Source organism: Diceros bicornis, chromosome 1, assembly GCF_020826845.1.
Source record: "Diceros bicornis minor isolate mBicDic1 chromosome 1, mDicBic1.mat.cur, whole genome shotgun sequence".
Classification (NCBI taxonomy): domain Eukaryota; kingdom Metazoa; phylum Chordata; class Mammalia; order Perissodactyla; family Rhinocerotidae; genus Diceros; species Diceros bicornis.
In genome coordinates, this window is record NC_080740.1 from 70,190,707 (window position 1) to 70,212,936 (window position 22,230).

The window sequence follows — 22,230 nt, forward strand, 5'->3', positions numbered from 1 at the left end:
TAAAATGGTGGCAACACTACTAATCTCCATTTCCAGATGTAGAAACTGAGGCTTAGAGATGCTAATCCGTTCCCAAGGTCACAAAGCCAGGAAGTGATGAGTCAGGATTTGAACTCCGGTCTGTTTGACCCTGGAACCAACTACACCAAATGTATTCATCCTATTATTTTGAGATCACCATCTACGGAAGAGAGGCATGTGGGGATTACAAGAGTTTGCAGTGTTAGAGGGTGGGGGCAGGGAAGGAGGGAGAAATGCAAGTAACGCTACTCAACCTCCCCAGGTCTGCATATGCTGCTTACCTGGGTCTGAAATATTCCCACTCTTCACCTGACACAATCCTATTTGTTGTTTAGGTCCCAGATTCAGTGACATTTCTTCCTGGAAGGCTTCTCAAACACTATACTACTGGGTTAGTTACGCCCTCCTTAATGCTCCCTCTGGAACCCTTCCTGACTCCTAATCATAATATTTCTTACACCACATTCTAATCATGTGTGTTTCCCACCTGCTAGTCTTTGAGTTCCTCCAGGGTAATATTTCATCCTCCCAGAGCCTAGCACAGTGCCTGGCAAGTAGTATGTCGTTTAATAAATATTTATGGAATGAATAAATTTTAGGTAGAAATTGTCATTCTATGGATCCAACTAATATACAGCAGAATTCAAAGGGAGGAGTCCATTCTTGGGCATTAATGGAAGCTTCAGGGCAAAGGACTGCTGAAAAGTTAAGTTGGGGAAGACACTCATGCAGTGGCATGCACAAGGATCTAAAAGCCTCACTGGATGAGCTGCACACTACGTGGTCTCTGGAATTAGCAACGGGGCAAAGGCATCGTGCACCCGCGACCATGGAACTCTTGCTGAGGGTGCTGCTGTCCCTGGTGCTCTGTGCTGCCCCCTGCCCAACACTCGCGGCACCATGGGCCCATGACCAGGAGAGACTCAAGATCCGCAGTCGGTCACGGTGGTGAAGCTAAGCCCAGAGCTACATAAACAGCTAATCTTATCAAAATGTGTGCAAGTGAAGCAATCTGAAGGAAATTCAAGACCACAAAACTTACTGACCGAAATACATTGTATGGTTCACACCAAGCATAAAAGTGTTTGCAGAAAGACCTTTTTATTCTGCTAAATCGTGTGGAGGCGGAAGAACAGCAACAGCTATGGAAGACAACCTTTACCCAGAACTGCCTAAAACAGAGCTTATTGCCAACTTGAATGGATCCATTGGTTCTAATACCATCATAGCCAAGAAGCCAGATCTTCAAGTCCACAGTCGGATGACTATGATTGACAAGGGAAAACAAAGAACGTTAGAAGAATGTTTCTAGATGTTTCAAATTATTCATCAGCTTACTCCCAGGCCTGAAGATAGTCTAGTGGTCACAAAAGATGTCATCAAAGAATTCACAGATGATGGGTGTCAAGCACCTGAAACTAAGGAGCACACCCAGAACAGAAAATGCTATGGGAATGACTAAAAAGACTTATCTCATCTGTCATATGACTAAAAAGACCTAAGTCGTCTACTTATGACTAAAAAGACTTATTCAATGACTAAGAAAACTTTGACATTGATGTTAAGTATTTGATAGCAGTCGACAGAAGAGGTGGCCCTTCGGTAGCCAAGGAGACTGTTAAACTTGCTGAAGAGCTCTTCCTTTCTACCGAGGAGAAAGTTCTTGGCCTTGACCTCAGTAGAGCCTCTACTGCAGGAGAAGCAGAAGACTTCTTGGAACCTCTTCTGGAAGCCAAAAAAGCAGGTCTGAAGTTGGCATTGCATCTTTCAGAGATTCCAAATCAAAAAAAAGAAACACAAGTACTCCTGGATCTGCTCCCTGACAGAATTGGGGATGAGACATTTCTCTGCTCCTCTGAGGGAAGATCCTTGGAACTGGTGGACCTTGTGAGGCAACACCAGACACCACTGGGTAAAGCTTAGGGCTTCAGGTACTCCAGAAAACCCTCTGTCCCTTCTTCCCTCAGCTCCCAGGTTGCAACCCATATGTAGAGAAGTACTGTTCTAAAAATATAAATATCATTCAGAAATTAAAAAAGAAAAAAAGTTGAGTTGAGGGCCATGTGGTTATTAAGATTCCTGTCTCTGAAGGTTTGGATTTTGTGAACCTAGAAAAGTTATTTATTCTCTCGAAGCCTCAACTTCCTCATCTATAACTTTGAGATGATAAAAACTGGACTGTTGGGAAGTTGAAATAAGGTAATACATTAGGAACTCCGCAGAGTGCTCTGTTCTTTATAAGTACTCAAATGTTTGTCATGGTTACTGCTGCTGATGCTGCTTATCTTCTAGTAGCATTGTTAGGGAAAGCTGGGGCAATAAGGCATTTCAGGCAGGATACTTCTGAGTAAAAGCACAGAGATATGAAGAGATTTCCTGCCCTTGGATATAAACACAATTCATGGATTGGTGAGAAAAGCTGTAGATATTTAGTATTAAGAGAAAAATGCTTCTGAGCCAAGGAATCAAATGCTAAGAAAATTAGAGAGCTGGTGAAATCACGCTCCATTCCTGTTTTTAAGAGCTAAATGTCAAAATGAAGAATCCAATGTGTTTGAGTTCAGTGTGTGTCTTTTCCACTAAACATACATGTAGGGCTCTGTAAGGTGGCTGCCGTTTTGTTCTCAGGAAAAGGGTGAATCAGCCATTTGGTCATCTGGAAATGTGGGCTTCTTATTCTTATTCTCTCTTGTGAAGAGTGGAGTGTCATTAGCCATCATTTTTTTATTTTTTTTAATGATGTCTTAATAGTTTATAACATTGTGAAATTTTGGGTTGTACATTTTTGTTTGTCCATCACCATATACATGTCTCCCTTTAGCCCTTGTGCCCACCCCCTACCCCCATTGCCCCTGGTAACCACAATACAGTTTTCTCAGTCCATGTGTTGGTTTATATTCCACATATGAGTGAGGTCATACAGTGTTTGTCTTTCTCTTTCTGGCTTATTTCACTTAACATAATACCCTCCAGGCCCATGCATGTTGTTGCAAAGGGGATGATTTTGTCTTTTTTTACGGCTGAGTAGTATTCCATTGTATATATATACCACATTTTCTTGATCCAATCATGAGTCGAGGGACACTTAGGTTGCTTCCACTTCTTGGCTATAGTGAATAATGCTGAAATGAACATAGGGGTGCATAAGCCTCTTTGGATTGTTGATTTCAGGTTCGTTGGATAGATTCCCAGTAGTGGGATAGCTGGATCACAAGGTATTTTTATTTTTAATTCTTTGAGGAATCTCCATACCGTTTTCCATAGAGCCTGCACCAGTTTGCATTCCCACCAGCTGTATATGAGGGTTCCTGTTTCTCCACATCCTCTCCAACGTTTTTTGTGTTTTGTCTTGGTGATTACAGCCATTCTAATGGGCGTGAGGTGATATCTTAGTGTTGTTTTGATTTTCATTAGCCATCTTTTTTATCTGGAAGTATGATACCAGTTTTGACTCTGTGTCTAGCCATCTAGTCTTTTCCTAAGGTTGCCCAAGTAGAAATGTGAAAAGATAGGATTTGGTCCTTGTAACTGGAATTAGGGAGAGTGGGTGTGTTGGTATACATGATGCCTTGGTTGGTCTCCTTGCCTTTTTCACTGAGCCACCTACTGTCAGTCCATAAGACTTATATGGAATTAGTCAACTAAAGTATACTTCAGCAGAGACCATTCCTCTCATCTCATTGCTACAGTGGGTCTCCATGGCCAATTAAAATTGCTTATCCTTCTCTTTATGTCTATTATTTGATTTTACTCTCCTTTCTCTCTTCTTTCCCTTAAGTCCTTCTGATGCCCTCTATGTTCCTACCACCCTAAACAGCTGGGAAATAACAAGATTATTTTGTTTCTTGAGTATTGGTTTTCTTCCCAGAGATGGCCTGTTTGGCTTGTAATTTGGCTTAATTTCGTCACTTTGGCAAGAGTGGAAGTGGATGGACTAGAAATCTCTGTGTGGCTAAGATGGAGGGTTTGATAGCAGAAATCTAGGGTTTAAACTTCTAGCTAAGAAGATTACAACCTGTAGGGGTAGTTTGCATTTTATCCTGTGTACATCCTCCTTTAACCAGCTTTCAGACTTTTACAACCTTAAAATTTGGGAAAAATTCTAGTATATAAATGCAGAATAAAAAGTTTTCTAAGCCAAATGACAGAATTACATCACCCTTGTACCCTGCAAGCAAATGCATGTTGACTGTAAAACTGTATAAATGTGGTTGAGTGATTTAACAGTCTTGGTCATTGAACTTGTTAACAACAGATGTCAGAGAAGAAAAGCAGCAGGTGAACATGGATGAGAGGAGTGAGCAATGGCTGCTGACAAAGGGAGGAGGGACAGTTGACAGAGAGGGAGGGCCCAGTAGAGACTACAGATTCACCAATTATGAAGCTGTCTGGGGACCAAAACAAACAAAAACAAATAAAACACCCTACCACCTCATGAGTCTTTAAGGAGTTATCATAAACACCAGTGCTCATGATTATTCATCAGCAACCAGCTATCATATGCTTATGATGTGCCAAGTTCCATTCCAGGAAATCAAGGAGATTAGAAAAAAGTATAAAATTCAGTGCCTAGCTCTGAAAGTATTTACCATCTGCGACACTACCACATTGACCAAGTTGAAGTTGTGTAGATTAAGCTCTTTTTACAAAAGCAGGGGCATGTATAGAACCTATTAGGAGGATTTTCTCTTCAAAATACTTAAAATTATTTAGACACTTACGAGATAAATTTATTTACTACTTTCTGGAAGATGCCATTTCCTGACAATGCCGGTAATGGAGGCATTTCAGAATAATGACCGCATGAAGTTCACACAGCTGTCTCTCTGTGCAGACTTAGATAACACGCAGCCACGACCTCACTTAGGCAGGAGCAGGTCTTAAAAGCTTGATAGGACTATGGTCAGAAATGTGGTTTGGTTTAAACTATTTTCCCTCTTTACTGTTAACTTACTTAAGGAAAGGAAGTGTCTCATTAAAGGTGCATATTTTTCCCAAGATTCCACAGGGATGAGGCTATGGTACTGGTGGATCACTAGACAAAATGAGGGTTGAGTCTTGAGATAGAACAGGAACCCCCAAACTCAGCCTTGTACTTGTCATTTGAATGCTTTGTACATTTGATTTTATTCCATCAAGCCAGTCGTTTGGAGATGAGAAGTTTGAAGATCTTACTCATTTCAAAAGGCTGACGTGGGGCATTTTCCTTGGGGAAAGACCTCCTCTATAAAGGAACTTCAAGAAGTTCAAGAAGATGGGCTCTGTGTCTGCCGAGAGACAGGAGGGGTAATCAGGTGGTGACGTGGTCCATGGTACTGGGGAGAAAGATGAATTGCTGCCCATTTAGTATGGAAGGTATAGGTGAAGGTGGGCATAATGGGACCCTTATAAAAGCAATAGCAGAACCAGGAGCAGCCATTTAATTAAAATGGAAAAAGGAATGTGTATCTTTATCCCACTGTCTACCACATTTCTTTCAAGGAAAAATAAAAGAGTATAGGAAGAAATTAAGAGTGGGGAAATGCCATACAACGGCTTGGCCTTTCAAGCTTCTTAAAATCTGAGGCAGGTCAGGAAAAATATGGTGACAACACTGAACTTGGAGTCAGGAAATGTAAGCTCAAGTATAGGCTCTGCGGCTGACACCCTCACTGTTTGACCTTGGGGACAACATTTCCCCAACCCAGAGCATCCTCTTGCCTGTAATATAAGGGAATTAGATGAAGCTTCTGTGGGTCCTTCCACTCCTGCCATTCTAGGGTTCAATAATAAGCTAAAACAAAAATCTTGTTTTTGTGGGTTTTTTTTGTGAGGAAGATCAGCCCTGAGCTAACATCTGCCAATCCTCCTCTGTTTGCTGAGGAAGACTGGCCCTGGGCTAACATCCATGCCCATCTTCCTCCATTTTATATGGATGCCACCACAGCATGGCTTGACAAGTGGTGCGTCGGTGCACGCCCGGGATCCGGGCCGGCGAACCCTGGGCCACCGCAGCGGAGCACGCGCACTTAACTGCTTGCGCCACCGGGCCAGCCACAAGGATCTTGTTTTTTAATGAATAATACACAATGAAATGTATACAGTGAAGTGACCTCTAAATTCTGCTTAACTTTAAATGTGAATTAGATGCAAATATAGAATGAAAAATTAGGGTGAAAGTCATTACCCTCTGTAGATTAGGAATTATAATGTGGTTCCTTTGCAGCGTGAAGAATGAATCTTGCACAAGCTGAAAGAAACATTGAAAAATGTAGGGAAAACTAGACACTACTATAGTCTGGGCTTTCTTACCGTTTGATGAGACTTTTTCTTTTCTGTTTTTGCACCCATGCTTAGAGAGGGGACAAATGTCCTTGAGTTTCTACATGGGACGATGGTGCAAGCACTTAAAGGAACATCAGATCACCTGAGCACAGTCATGAGTAATGACATCATCTGTAGATTTATCTGATCCAGAGGGCCTGAGTGTGTATGGCCTCTGGTCAACCTGAAGTAGTATCTACCTGTCCTGAGAGAAAGGAAAATTTACCCAATTTTTACACGTGAGGTTGAGCTGAGAAAACAGCTTGGGAGCCAGAGAAATTGTGCTTACTGGGTGCCACAACATGTGTTAGCATTTGGCATATTTCCTTTCATTTAATCCTTAGACTAAAAACACGCTATCAGAATACAGTCTTTAAACATTATTTGACTTTCTGATTCCTGTCTGTAAAATGGGGAAACTAAACCTTGGAGAGGTTAAGTAAGGTCTTACAGCCAGTAAATAGTACAAGCTGAGATGGAAAGTTTCCCTGACCCCAAGGCCTATTCTCTTTCACAGTACCTCATTGCCTTCTGGAAGTCTTAGTTCCCTCCCTGGTTCTGCCTTTATTTGGCTGTGGTACCTAACAAAAATCACATGAGTTCTTGAATGTCAGTTTGCTCATCTGTTAAGAATCACAAAAGCAACGAACCAATGAACCAAGACAGTGAATATATGGCCTCTATTCTTCATCCAGTTTTGTGGACGGTCTTTACAGGGCCAAGATTAATTCATTGGGAACAGTGCCTCTCACAGTCATAAAACATGGTGGTCCTGGACTTTAAGAGGTCCGTGTACAACCTGAAACCATATGTAAATTATGTTATATGTTTATACATCTGTGTTATTTTAGAAAACAGTCCAAAGCTTTCCTGAGGCTCTCAATGGAATCTGTATTCCCAAATGCCTAAGAACGGTCTGATTAGTAGGTCTCCTTATGATGTATTCTAGCTCAAAGCATCTGTAATAATCTGAAATATATTAAGGTTTAGCATATGAAGGGGGCTCAAAGGCTGAACTGACACTTGCATCAGGGACTATGCAGCGTCATGGAAATAGACCTGGCAAGGCATCGAGGATTCTGGGTCCTGGTTTACTCTGCCTTGTCATTCAAAGAGAGTTGCTAATTCCTGCCTGCCTCCCCTAAAGCAGTTATTATAAGAATCAAATGTGATAATATGGATGAAAGCACTCTGGAAAAATATAAAGTATCCTGCAAAAGTATGAGATTAACTGTGAGATATTAAAGTATCAAGTCATTTCACTAGTTGTCAACCGAGAAAAAGGGAAAATTGCGATCTCCATCAGCAAAATTTAGAAGCCCTGCGTTTTCATCCTCAGCAAGGTCCTGTAGCTGATACTTGCCTGTAAATTTCCTCGACTTTAATGAGAATTGGTTGCAAATAAAGCTTGCAGGATTCAGATGGAGATCATCACCAGTCTGGGAGCTGATAAATAGAACTTACGTTTCTTCTCTAGACAAGAGCGTTAGCTGTTTTATCTCCTTTATTCCATTAGTCAGTGGTTCTCAAAGAATGGTCCAGGACGAGTAGCCTGAGCACGATCAGGGAACATGTTAGAAATGCAAATTCTTGAGCCCCACCCCAGACCTACTGAATCAGAAATTCTGGGGGTGGGCCCAGCAATCTTCATTTTAACAAGTCTTCCATGGAATTCTGATGCACCGCACACTCAAGTTTGAGAACCACTGCCATTATCTCAGGACAGATTTTCTGGGCTAACACTTTAGCCATAGGTACTCAGAAGAGAATGGTGGGCCTCTGGTAACCTGGAAGAGTACCTGTATGGGTCCCTGAAGGGCTTGTGTCAGCAAAGTTGGGCTGATGGACACCAGAGTTAACAAACTTGGAATGTGTGGCCCAAAACATGCTCAAATAGGCCTCCTATGTATAAGGCCCCATGTTAGGTTTCATGGCACCGAGAAAGAGGAACATGGCCCTGTCTCAAGGAATGCAAGGTTCAGGAAGTGTAGATACCCTTGGCATCCTTGGCAGCCAGACAGTAATAGCAATCCAAAATGAAACCATACATATGTAGAAGTTAGCTCTGTGATAAGCTTTCTTCTCTGAGCCTCGAAGTTATGAAACAGAACAATACAAAAATAACTAATGTTTATTGAGCATTTATCATATTCTTAGCACTGTTTTAAGTGATTTTATGTGTTAACGATGCTACCTATTTTTAGCTATTTACTGTACCAAGCCCTTTGCTGGGCTCTAAAAATATAACCGTGAAAACGTAACTGCCCGCAACGAGCTCACACACCAACAGTAGGAAATTAGAAGAAACGAGCCTGTTACTGTTCCCAGTGAGAAGAACTATGAAGGGCAAGTTCAGGGTGTTTTCAGAGGCCTAGGTGAGGCACCTCCACGCGGTCTTATGTAAATGGAGGTTTCTCAGAGAAGGAAATGCCTAAATGTAGACCTCTGAAGGATGAGAGTTTAGACAGGGAAAATGGAGATTTAGAGTGCTAGGACAGCTGTGCTCCAGGTCACATAGCAAGTAAGTGGTAGTGTTGGGATTTGAATTCAGGTTGATCCATTTCCAAAGCCCTTGCTTTTAATCATTAAGGCTAGGCCAGAAAATGGGTTTTATCCAGCCTGTCAATTCTGATAAATTCGTAGTGGCTTCTAGGAATGCTGATGATGAGGACTCTGAGGCCTTGACTGGGCTCAACTGGAAAGAGTGCCATGATCAATTAGTGATGTCTGCCTTGCGTGCAGATGAGGGGAGTATATGTGTCATGCATTTGCTGACCCTGCACTGCAGAGTGCTGCCTCCAGGACTTAGCACAAAGAGGGAGAGACCTGCGGAGCTGTTTCTTAATCATGCAAGATGGTCTCCGACTTCAAGGAACTTATAGCTCAACGGCATCAGCAGGAGCTTATTATATGTTACTAGGAGGTAGTCAGTGACAGCGCAGGAGCTGATGGAGCATTCAGTGAGAAAGGGAACAAAGTTTTCTTTAAAAAATGAAGACACTGATTAAGTGTAACAGTGAAAAACAACAATAAAAAACAATCTTATTAATCCACTAAACTTCAAAATTTGTAGGCCAGTTCAGTTTTCATTTTTTACCTTTGTTATTTCCATCAACATAGAAAGTGCTGATTTGACAGAAAATGTCATTGTTTGCAAGTAATGGGATCCCTATGTGTCAAGTCAGATCCATCATGCCCAGGGGAAACTTAAATTTAGAAATACCACCCAGGGGCTGGCCCAGTGGCGCAAGCGGTTAAGTGCTCGCGCTCTGCTGTGGTGGCCCGGGGTTCGCTGGTTCGGATCCCGGGCGCGCACCGACGCATCGCTTGGCAAGCCATGCTGTGGCGGCGTCCCATATAAAGTGGAGGAAGATGGGCACGGATGTTAGCCCAGTGCCAGTCTTCCCCAGCAAAAAAAGAGGAGGATTGGCAGATGTTAGCTCAGGGCTGATCTTCTTCACAGAAAAAAAAAGGAAATGCCACCCAAAAAGTATGCATTCAACATACCTAATGGCTCATCTATGGAGAAGTTTGAAAGTTGATATCAATCAGAGAGATGGAGGTGGCTCTTTAAGGCAAAGATGACAATAAGTTAGTACTAATTGGTTTCACATATGGCTTATGGTGTCAGATGGTGGATGAGCTCTTTGAAGGCTAATCTAATATTGTTATTTCTACAGTGTATTTGTTAAACCAATGTACGGATTGATTTAATAATAATAATGACAACAGCAACTAGTCCTGATAATCAAAAGGAAATAAATGGGTACCATCGAGTCAGTCCGTGGTTGGAAATGGCTTCCAGATGAATTTCCTTTGCAAGAAGTCTTTTTCACTTCTCCCTGGCCCACTCTTACATTTAACTGTTAGAAGTACTTTTTATCCTAGACATTAACAATTTTTTTAAAATGACTCATCTATTGGCTATAGGAATCAAAAGGAGAAGATGACCTCCCCCAAAGCCCCAAGGTCAGAGCTGTTTGTCACCGGGCATTTCTCCCCAGGAAAGCTGTGTTTTGAATGATCATCTTTCACTAACCGTGACTTGGCACGCCAGTGTGCCCCCATTTTCAGAGGCTCCCTTTGTGGGTAAGGGCAGCCTTAGGTGTTATCATCTGAACAAGCGGAATGTGAGGATGTGAGCCTCAGTGGTCCCCACCCCAGGGTTATGCCAGCTTATCAGAGAGACTAGCTTCTCACTGGTCCTCCTCCTCCCAGGCATTTACATCAGAGATGATGGGGGAGCTTATCACGTTGAGACTTATTTACCTTATGTTACTCTGGAAGACAGGATTTGACAGTACCAGAAATCAAAACATATCTCTGGCCAAGTCATGCTGACCAGGGCAGAATTATCTCTGATTCATTTTACATTTTAAACATTATCTGAAATCTCAACAAGGGGAAAAACATGACAGTAGTCTGTGGAGAAGAGGCTCTGGGGTGCAGGCTGATAAGGACTTGACCTTTTCTCATCCCTACCAGGTTAGGTGATCACATGGAGAACTGCACGAAATGGCCTCTCTCCACAGGGACCATATATCTTAGTATCTGCCATCTACAAATCCCACATGAAGGAGGTGTTCTGGAGCCCAAGGTTTGAGGACTCTTTAGATTACACGTTCAATGGAAAAAAGAAGAGAACAATTTAAAGGTTTGTATTTAATACATTCAAGATCCAGAAGCTTCTTCTCTCCAGGGCTCCTGATCCATTCATACAACAGAGAAATACCAAATCAGTTCAGAGAAACTGCGTTATTGGCTGTGCAATTTATTCATGTCCTTCACCCCAGTAGGCTTCTGGATCTGCATCCCTAATACACTCTGTTCTTTGAGCAATGCTTGTGCTAAAGCTTAGCTGTGTGCTGTCACTTGTCCCATCTTTCTCTCTTTACTTCAGGTACACGGGCTATTTTCTCTTCCATTCCCTGGAGAGAGACACAGCCCAGGCTTTAGGTGGAGCCCAGAGCTGCTGAGAGTGACGAGATCTGGTTTCTACGCCCACTTCTGCTACTAACATGTTGTATAACTTTGGACAAGTATCTTTTCCTCCTCCAGCAGCCCAATTATCCAGCATCAGTGCAGGATTGGCTGATCCCTAAGGAGCCTTTCCAGCCCTAACATTCTAGGACTTAGTGGGAACTGGAATCCTGGGTTCAGTTGAGTTCACCGTGACCAGCGTTTGCCAACTGCCTTCCTCTTTGGCATCAAGCTCCCTGCCAGGCACTGCAGGGGAGATGCTTATGCCAGAGCTTTCTCCCTGATACCACAGCACTCTCAGTGGAGGGGAGAGTGGGATGAGAAAAATAAGTTCACAGATATCTCCAGTGCCCAGCAGAATTTACTGTGTGCTGTGAGCAAAGTACAAATGATTACAGGGTCTAAAAGAGGCAGAAATTGAATCTATTTACAAAAAGTCAGAATAACACTTCATGGCCTTTCAGATGAGCCTTGACAGAGAAAGAATTCAAACAGGACACTGAGTAGTTTCTATAGCAACATTTACTGAGCAGGTATTTTGCGGCAGCCACTGCTCTGAGCACTTTGCAGGTAATAACTCATTTATCCTCTCAGTCTTTTGAGATTGAGACTGTGATTACTCCCATTCTGCATATGAAGAAAGTGAGGCATAAACTGTCTAAGTAACAGGCTTAGACTCATACCACAGGCAAGCGGCAAGTGCCAGGATTTAAACCCAGGCAATCTGGTGCCTACTAATCAGTCTAGAGGCTCTACTGACTCTCACATACAGAAAGTCACTGAACCTGGAGACTGGAGGAGGAAGGGACCTGAATGCACAGATGAGCTTTGCAGCCCTGGGCAAGTCCTTTCATGCCTCTGACCTTCCAGTTTCTTATCTGTGAAAATAGCAGTGATAAGTACTTGCCTCCTTGGGTTGGTACTTGCCGCATTCAGCAAAATGGCAGGTATAAAAATACTTTCTAAATGATACAAAGTCCTATGTAATCTTAAATAATAGAAGAAAGCAGAAAGAGCTGTGTGAACAAACGTCCCAAGGTGGTCAAGTGCAAGGCATAGTCAGGCACATATTTAGGGCATGTGCTCCAGGAAGAAGGGCTACCCGACGGCTCAGGGTTAGAGTCTCATCCCCACAGTTCACCTTGGGTGGTTTCCACCCAAGGTCTCACTTCACCTCATCTCCACCAGCTATGCAAGGCCCTGACTTTGCTCTCTTAATGTGGAGAATACCAAATCTAGCCTATTTTCCTTGTGTTTTGTACCATTGAAGCTCACCCCAGAATGCCAGCGCAATTCTCATCAGCATTTCAATGGCAGCATTTGAATGAAAGGACTAGACCCTTAACCCTCATTGCTAATATAGACATTGGCACATTAGTTTCAGCAGAATTAGCTCATATAGGAGTGATGCTCAGGGCCAATTAGAGTGAAGTAGAAACTTGTCTGCATAAAGAAATAGACTCCTTGGCAATGTCTGTGTAGCAAGATGTGTTACCATCATCTTCTCAATACTGGGCAAAGCAGCATCTTCAGATATTGCCCAGGTTACCACAGGGACTGCTGGGAAAGCTGAAAGAGTACAGAATGGTTAAATCCAAGAAAAGGGCAGTAGCTCAAGGGATACTCAGCGCGGGTGATACACTGACTGGACTGGGGTCAGAGGACCTGAGTTGGTGCCCCAGCTTGGCTCATTTTTGGTTGATTGAGCCTGGAAATGTCATTTCACCTCTCTGAGCTTCAGTTTCCTATAAAATGGCACAATTGATAAAGATGCTCTCTAAAGCACTTTGGATTCTGAAAGCCTGAAAACGTGCAAGTTATTTTTAAGCAGAAACTTAACTACAGCGATTCTTAGGCTCCCAACTAGAAGCTACATATGATTTTGCATTTCCTGCTAACTGCAGAGGGAAAGTTTTCAGCTGCATGTCGCTCTTCTCTCCCTTGGTGGCCAGATGATGTTGTTTACAAAACAACAACAACAACTGTGCAATGATAGCAACAGACAAAATAGTAGCCAGGAACTGCGCTAAGAAACATTTTAAACGCATGTAATTCTCAAAGCAGCCCCATTGAATGGGTACTATTATTATTTCTGTAATACAGATGAGGAAGCAAAGATTTCAAAGTTACTAATTAACTTACCCAAGGCACAGAGTAAGGAATTGAACCCAATTTGTCCGCTGTCAAACCCTGTGCTCTTAACCACTCAGATGTCCAGCCTGGAGTGAACATAGGCACATGAACCTAAATGTGCTAGGTGGCCCTTGAAGCCTCCCCGCCTCGAAAAATGATCCTTAAAGAATTTTTCATAGGGATCAGAGCCTTTCTTCCCCAGGAAGAAGTCACTAATTCCAGAATAAGAGAACAGAGCAAGCAATCCTTTCCCTAAAGTGAACTCTGATGATGCGAAAGTGGACAGGCCTCCACTGGAGGAGAGAGGACCACGAGCACAAGAGTGTCATGGGGCAATTGCCCCACCTCCTCTGTTGTCTGAGATATATTCCACACAGGAGTCTCTGACCTTGCCTGGCATTGCTCAATGACCCTGACCATAGAAAGGGTGCAAGGAAACGTACACCAGGGAGGTGTCGCAGTTGATAGATCAGACAGAATGGAGAAACCAGCTGCGTGGACCAGCCTCACTTAGAAAGCATCTGTTCCTAAAGCACTGCTAAGCGCCGGGTACACAGAAAGATTCCTCAGACACAGCTCCTGTCCTTAAGGGAAGGGCTCACTGAATAAGGTGGGAGACAAATCCAGAGATGGCTAACATTAATGCAAGACGCTAAGTACCATAATGACAGTCTAAACAACTTGCTTTGGGTGTAGAGTGGAGAAAGGATCAGACACAATTAGCTCCAGCACGAGGCAGAAAGTGCTAAGTGTGCTAATGGATGTACAAGCTAAGAGCTATGGGAGCCCAGAGAGGGATGGATTGATCTGGCTGGGGCTCTCACAGAAGCAGTGGTGTTTGAGTGGGATCTTGAAGGATTGGAATGAGTGAAGAAGAGTTGTGATGAAATTCTCCTCATCACAGGGGAGTTGGCGTAAAGAACAAGTGCATTTGTCTACGTTTGCTTTTCTGAAGGCAGGATGGCCACAAGCATGGAGTTGAAGCTCAGACTGACCTGGTTTTGGCTCCCAGATCTGCCATGTCTGTGTGACCTTGAACCTCGGTATCTTCATCTGTAAACGGAGATACTAGTACCTTCTTTATGGGATTATTGTGGGGAATAAATAATTAATGCATACATTTAGTAATGCAAGTATTCAGTAAATGCTCAATAAATGATAGCTTTTACGATCTGTATTATTTTTATTGTAATGAACATTATGTAGTTCCTCCAGGTAACATCTGAGGCTAACCAGCCACTGTTGGATATTAGATAACTTAAAAAATTAACTAAATGCACCTACATATTCATTTGCATTTGCCTTCACCCCATTTGTGTTTTCCTTCTCCCCAGATCCTTGCACAGCCAGCACCTTTGCCTACTTTTAAATCACTTTTTTCTTTTGTATTGTTTTGGTTTTCTTGTCTGTACAATAGACAAAATCATTGAGTTTTGTTTTCTAATTTCTTCTTCATACAGTAAGGTTCTATATTGGAGGGTGCACTCTGTTGTATTTTCAGGTCCTGTAGTGCATGCACAAGAGCCATTAGCATAGTCAGCTTCTTGGGTAGAATCCTGTCTGGTCCACAGCCCAGCTTTGCTCTGTCTCCTGTTCATCAGTTTCCTGCTGAGAATAATCAGAGAATGCTGGAACTGCAGAGAACTGCAGCCAAATCTTTTGTTTTACCAATGAGGACAGTGAGGCCCAGAGACAGGAAGAGACTTGTCAAGTTTATGCAGAGAGGCAGGCAGGGGTGGGCCTGTGCACTAGACTCCAAGTGTGGGGACTTGCAGGCCAGTGTGCCCTGGATGCTTCCCATGACCATTTTGCCTTTGCTCTGCAGACTGGGGCTTTGATGAGGTCAAAGATGCGTTTCCTTCCCTTCCCCCACCTTCCTCCACTTCCCTCCCTCTCCCTCCTGGTTTTGGGTAAAGCTGGAAGCCGCAGCCCTCCTGGAGGTCCATGTTGTACACGCGGTTCCTGCTCCTACAAGGCATCCTCGGGACACCTTTCACAGCACCGTGTACTGACTTGGGGCTTCTGCAGCTTGGAGCCCAGTTGACAGCCAGTGAGTAGAGAAATTGAAAACATTTTAAACTGCCTCGGCATTGAACAAGTGAGAAGAAGGAAGCTGGGAAACGTCTGTGATGACCGACATTGTAGAGAGTTGATAAAAATGAGGAGACTGTAAGGCTTTCCTTCTCCTGCTCCCCTGAGACCAAGGATATAAATACTTCTAATCTCACATGACAGCTCCAGCTGTTTGGTGGTGGGGACGAGGCTGAGGAGGACACTGAAGCTGCATGTGGGCTCCGTGGGGGAAAGAAGGCGACGATATGCTGGCAATGTCTTCCCTACTCTCCCTCTGGAGAAGGAATTGCCCTTTCCTCTGAATGGACAGATGTGCCGTACTTCTACCGTAGAATTTATTTCATTTTCTCTTGAACAGCTTTTATTGGTGGTTCATGAGTCTGTCTGCCTCATCACATTAGAATGTCCCTTTTAAAGCCAGGGGCGTTGGTTTTTGTTTTCCCCATACTGTATCACATATGAATCAATGAGTTAATTACTCAGTGAATGTCATGGTGTTAGATATGTTGCCAGATAATTGAGGATAATAGGAAGAAGTCACATTGTGGAATCAGACATACGTCGGGTTGAATTCTAGCTCTGCCATTATCAGTTCTGTGACGTCCAGCTATCTGTGCCTCGGTCCCTCGTTGATAAAATAATAATAATAATAATAGTGTGTACCCTCTAGGGCTGTTATAGAGATTAAAAGAGTTAATGAATATAAAATGTTCTAATTCGTAGCATCAAAGGGCTCAATATATGCAGGCAGCTATTGGTAATATTAGAAATAAAAAGAATCATCATCATCATCATCATCATCATTTGTGCCACTGTTATTATGCTGGTAACCAGAATCCCCAAATCCTCAATTGGCCTCTCTCACTCAGATATGAGAAGGAGGTATGCAAAGAAACAAATTGAAGGGAAAAAAAGCCCAATGTTTATTATTATGTGGCTGTTACCCCAGACCACACCGTGGGCTTCTGTTAGCTGGAGGACCCGTGAAAGCTTCTTTCCCCACGGCCCTCACCTAATCTGGGCTCTCTGAATCTCAGCACTATGAGGGCCAGAAAAAACAACCCAAGGCAATGGGAGGAGGGGGGAGAAGTTTGCCCAATGTCTAGAATAAGGCAGGTCCAAGCTTCCCACCTCACATCTTCAGAGTGGAGGCCTCTCCTACCTATGCTCAAAGCAGCTCCAGGCTTGCACAGCACTCCAAAGAAACAAATCTAGCAAAGATTCCATGGCTCTAGCACCAGGGCCCCTAACTTGCCTTGCCACTTCCCTGGCTGTATTGGAGGAGACACTGGAGGAGAGGGTCATCCTAAACCAACAAATGGTTCCAGGCAGGAGGGTAGATAGTGGCGTGACTGTGGGTGGTTGTTGTTTGGTGTGTGGGTGTGAGAGAGGTTAATACTGTAATGCTCTAAAGTGTGTGTAGAACGTATGGAGGAAATCAGAACTTGGGATACAGAAATGGTTATTGGTAAAGTGGTTGGTGTAACAGAATTTGGATCTGGAAATGACCATGCTTGCTTAGTCCATGCCTATCCTCTTACAGTTGAGGAAACAAAAATTCACTTAAGGAGGGAAATAGTCCACTCACTTGTTCATTCATTTGCTTGGCATTGATTATACCTCTTAATGCCAAGGATTGTGCTGTGCACTGGGTAGGCATGCTGAGAAAAAGTGGAAGAGGCCCTGCCCGCACAAACTTACAGCCTGAAAGAAGGACAGACAATCAACAAGCCAACAATCAATTAGATGCAGTGAAGTCTCGCATAACCAGCTTCCACTCAACGGTCTCTTTGGATTGACCTGCATTCTCCATTCTCTCTATAAACGTCCCAACTGATGCCTCTGGTGAGTTGAAAGTTCCTGGTCGGTAGCGTCTTCTCTGATCAGCCCGTATATTTCTGCTCACATCAACTTTGTTGGTGATGTGCTAGGAATCAATTGTTTGCTTCTAAACCTTTTTATACATCTGTGTTTGTATTATATTTGGGCAATATAACCAAAAATTATGTAAACTGGTGAAATATGAGTGCAAAAAAAAAAGTTGTTTTATTTCTTTGGAAACTAAGTGAAATACTTTTGAAAGGCTCAAAGATGAATCACTAAAAACATTGTAATTATTAGGTGTAGGCGAGACAACTATAAAAGAATGGGGAAAAAACAAAAAAAATTCTGCACCTACATTTATTTTATAAGTGTCTTCAAGTTCCCACTACATCAAAAGATTAATAAATACATGTGCACTTTAGGTGTTTTAAGCTAAAAGAAAATACCTGCTGTGAATCATTTTTTGTGATTCTCTGTTTTAATCATCTTTTTCAAATAATCTAATTGCTCTCCCCCTTGCATCAGATAAAAGGGCTTCTATTGTAATTATGACTTGAGTAAAGTGCTGTGAAGGACACAAACTGAATGCTGTGACAGAAACAGAGGATGACCTGCTTACAGTGGTCCATGAAAGATGGGAAGAAGCCAACCACGCAGAAGTGGGAGAGAAGAGTTCTAGGAAGAGGGAACAGCTTAGGGGACGCCTCGGTTCGCTGGGGGAGCTGAAGCAGAGGATGAGAAGAGGGAAATGATGGCTGAAGTTGTTCAAGTCAGCAGAGCTCAGACAATGCAGACCCTTAGAGGGTATGCAAAGGAGTTTAGACTTCATTCAAAGCATGATGAGAAACCTCGGAGGGGCTCACGGGGTCGGTGTTACGACAGGACCCAATTTCTGTTTTCAAAAGGACACTCTGGCTGCTATGTGAAGAATGGATGAGGGTGGGAAAAGGGAAAGTGGGCAAATTGGAGGCAGGGATAAAGTAAAGTGATAAAGTGTAGTAAGTATACATGATGAGCAGTGACACAGCTCTAGGCCAGGATAGCAGTGGGGCTGGAAAGTGAGAGTACCAGATACATTTGTGACATCTTTAGAAGGACTTATGTCAACATATATTGTTGATCCAATCAATCAACATGACCAAACTTACAGCTCATTTTTGAATGGCATTTGTAATCTGATGGGGAAAAAACCCTCCCAGAAGTCAAGCAAATTGGTTTTCTTTTTCTGGTTTGATATTTATTGGCTCTGCTACTCAGAGCAAGCCTCTTGACCCCTGGAAGCTCATCTGGATAAAGACAATAATAATATCCTGTCCAGTCCACTTCGTATTTGGGTTGTGCAATTTGAATAAAATGATGGCTTACATGTCTACTACTCTCTATAGTGAATGGAGGACTTTGGTAATCTCACAGCAGGTAAGGCAGGTATTACTGCCCTCACTTCACAGGTGAGCAAAACAAAACTTATTCAACAAACAGTTATTGGGCATCTCCTATCTCAAGATCAGGGCTAGGCTCTGAGACTTTAAAAATGAATTATATCCAGCCATGCCCTAAGGAAGCTCATAGTCTTATGAAGAAAACAGACATGAAAATGTTAAATCATAGAACATCAAGATAAGTACTAAGAGAGAAAGGGCATTAGAAACTCAGAGGAAGAAGTAATTAATTTTTTCTGGAACAGTTGGAAGGCTTCTCACTGGAGTCAACATCTGATTGGGGTCTTGAAGGATGTGTAGAAGTTTTCCAGGTGTGGAGGGGCATTTTTGAGGAATGTGTGCAGAGGCATGGAGACCTGGAAGGAAATGGTTTGCTGCACACAATAGCATGGATGGGTCTGTCTAAGGCATTCAGTGGACTGTTAGGGAATGAGGTGGGAGAGGTGAATCGGGGCCAGTGAGGCTCTCCCACATGGAGTTCTGTGGGTGCCTTGTGCCAAAGCAAGAAAACTAGTCCATTAGCTTCATGTTCGTGCTTTCCTCAAATGCTCTCACCAGGTCCACATGATTTCTACGCCTGTGCCTTCTACTCACTCCTCTCCTGCTTACTGTTTTCCCCAGAATTAGTTTGAGTCTCAGCCTTCTCCCCCCGAAACACTCCCACTCCTGGAACTCTTAATTTTAGTGGGGACATACAAAGAGAACACCCCAGGATACTGAGAATGCTTTTATTCTCAGAATTGCTTCTAGAATTCAAGGAGCCTGTACTGTTTCTTAGCAGGAGCTGTTTCATCCCATGTTTTGAGAAACCTTGAAAAGTGATTCAACTCTTGGTACAAAAGGAATTAAATACCAGGGAGTAGGGGGTGAACACCTCTGTGGAGAAGGCAGCTGGGCTTTTGCTAAAGAGTCTCAGTTGGTGGAAATTGTCTAGAAGACCTGTGTTCCAGTCCCCGAGCTGGATGGCGTGCTTTCATGCCTCAACGTTTCCATCTGTAGAAGGAGAAGTAAGAAAATGTGTACTTTTAGAGGTGCAAGAGTGTTAGAGCTAATTGAATCTCACATCTGGTACAAATGAGGAAATGAACTCCAAAGAGGGGAAATAACTAGCCTAAGGCATCATAGACAACCAGTAGCTTCTTTGGTCATTCATTCATTCATTCGTTCATTCCACTCAGCAAATATCTTTCAGGGCCTCCCATGTGCCAGGCACTATGCTAGATGCAAGGACTGTAGCGCTGAATAAAATAGTCATGATCCCTGGGGGAAGTGAAATTACATGCATAAACAAAAAATTAAACAGGATAAAAATAGAGGAAAACTATGACAGAGATAAACAAAGTGCTGCACTCGAGAATGAAAGGGCAGGATGTATATGTCAGAGAAGGCCTGTCTGAAGAGAAAATACAAACGCTGACACCTGAAGAATGAGGGGGAGCCATTTAAAGAGAGTCGAAGAGCTTTCTAAGGGAGAACAGCATGTACAAAAGCCCCAAGGCCAGAAATTTTGGACTGTCCTGAAAGGTAAAAGAAAGAGCTGTGTTAAGCCTGAGGCAGAGGCGCGTGGCCTGGGAGCCGATGCAGCAGGAGAGATGGTCAGGGGCTGGGCTTGCGGCCTTACTTCTCAAAGTGCCCTCGTTGGTAGACTCTCGATTGCTCCTCACATCCCTGCTGGATGTTGGAAAGGAAAAGCAAGTACGTGTTCATAGCAAGCTCCATTGGTTGAGCGTGTGTTTTAAGTGCGGTATCCTCAGCATGCTTTGCTGAGACCATTCATTAGAAGAGCAGGAAAAAAAATGATTCAGCTTTTCTTCTGTATCCACCTCTTCCCTTGGTTAGTGTTCAGCTCAAGAAATCAGCCATGGGCAGGGGTCAGGAGTGAATTCAGACGTCAGACGAGGTGGAATTTGGTTTCTGGTGGTGTCAGATGGTTTTGAGATCCGGAACCTCTTATCTTCCATAACCTTATTTCATCCTTCATTTTTGTCCATTCACTTCCTCAGCAGATACATCCTAGCTGGAAAATGAATTTCACTGATTTAGGGCACCCTCAGGCTGTCATCTGCGGATCTCTGTAAAACTTTGCCTTGATTGACAGGTTCCAATCAAGTTCATGGGTGTGCATTACACTGTAGGCTTGCTGCTTGCTTAGCAAAACCCATTTGTATGTATGATTTTCATAGGAAAAGAATAGCAAATAAGAAACAAAATATTTTTTTCCTCCCACTCACCCAGGGAACAGAATCAAGATAGCGAAAGGGAGAGGCTATCTTCATTTCATGAATGATTTACATGGTATTCCTTGAAGTGATGGTTCATTCATGAACCAGCAGAAGTTGCTTTGTGTTGGGGGAGAGGTAGCACCTGGTGGTGACTGGGCCAGAGGGAGAGGAGGCCATGAGGTTAGTCTCTCACACCACCCCCTTCCCTTTGGCTAGTGTTCTTGCTTTTATACGTTCTGCTCTGGTTGGTTAGTGTGCTAGTTCCCAAAGGCTGCACAGAGGCAGAGCTAGGTAGATATAGCCCCTCCCTGGGCTCTTCAGTGAACCCCACCTCCTACCCCCAAATGAGGCTGAGTGAGCACTCACCCCAGCCCTGGACTACAGCCTTCACCTCGGCCCTGGAACCCAACCCAAGAATGAGCCCTGACCTCAGCCTCAATTCTAAGTCCTAACCTTGTCCAAACAGAGCCCCTCACCCTAGCCCCCGAGCCCCTGACCCAGCGCTCCTGATTAAGCCCCCATATGGGCTGAGCTTTGGCCTTAAAAGATCCAGCCACATTGTTGTGAGTCCCCTGGTACATACCTACTTTTTAAATAAACCTCTGACAGGACCTGCCCTCTCCAGGCTAGGGTCCCCCTTGCCACCTCGTCAAGCAGCCTTTAACCGTGAGGCAGTGTTACAGCCTCCTCTAGTCCAAAGCTGGTCAGTGCTCGGCAGAGGAAGCCTGGAACTCAGAACCACCCCAGCTATTTGCCATATTGCTGTCCGTGAGTCAACACTTCAGTTAGAGTCTCTCTGTGAGCTTCGAGGCCCCAGTGACTCTTGTCCAGAAGCCAGCAAATGGTGGCCTTCCGTCAAATTGGGGCATCATCAATTGACTTTGACCCTCTCAGGGTTCCTTTCCCCTGCCCTTCCTACAGTGTGAATAACCAGAGTCACCGAACAAGACCACGAAAGGTGGAAAAGGAAGACGGGCTCACACCTGTCTCCATCATTCCTCAGCTGCATGACCTCTGGTTCCTCACCTATACGCAGGCTCCAGGGTCATCGTTCTTGCCCTACCTGCCTTACTGGGCATTCACAAGGGAAAATGGGTGTGAGAGATTTGGAAATCATATAATACACCATGAGTTATTATTACCACTCCCAAAATGTCAGCATTCCATCCTACTTGCTATCCAATAGCAGAATGGCATAGAATAGGAGCTGGCAAACTACAGCCCACAGGCCAAAC

At 43.6% G+C, this 22,230-nt stretch overlaps 1 pseudogene; it reads left to right on the forward strand.

Annotated features, from left to right (window-relative positions):
- Positions 1-850: 850 nt before the first annotated feature.
- Positions 851-22,230, forward strand: part of LOC131411581 (adenosine deaminase-like protein) — a 37,132-nt pseudogene continuing 15,752 nt past the window's right edge.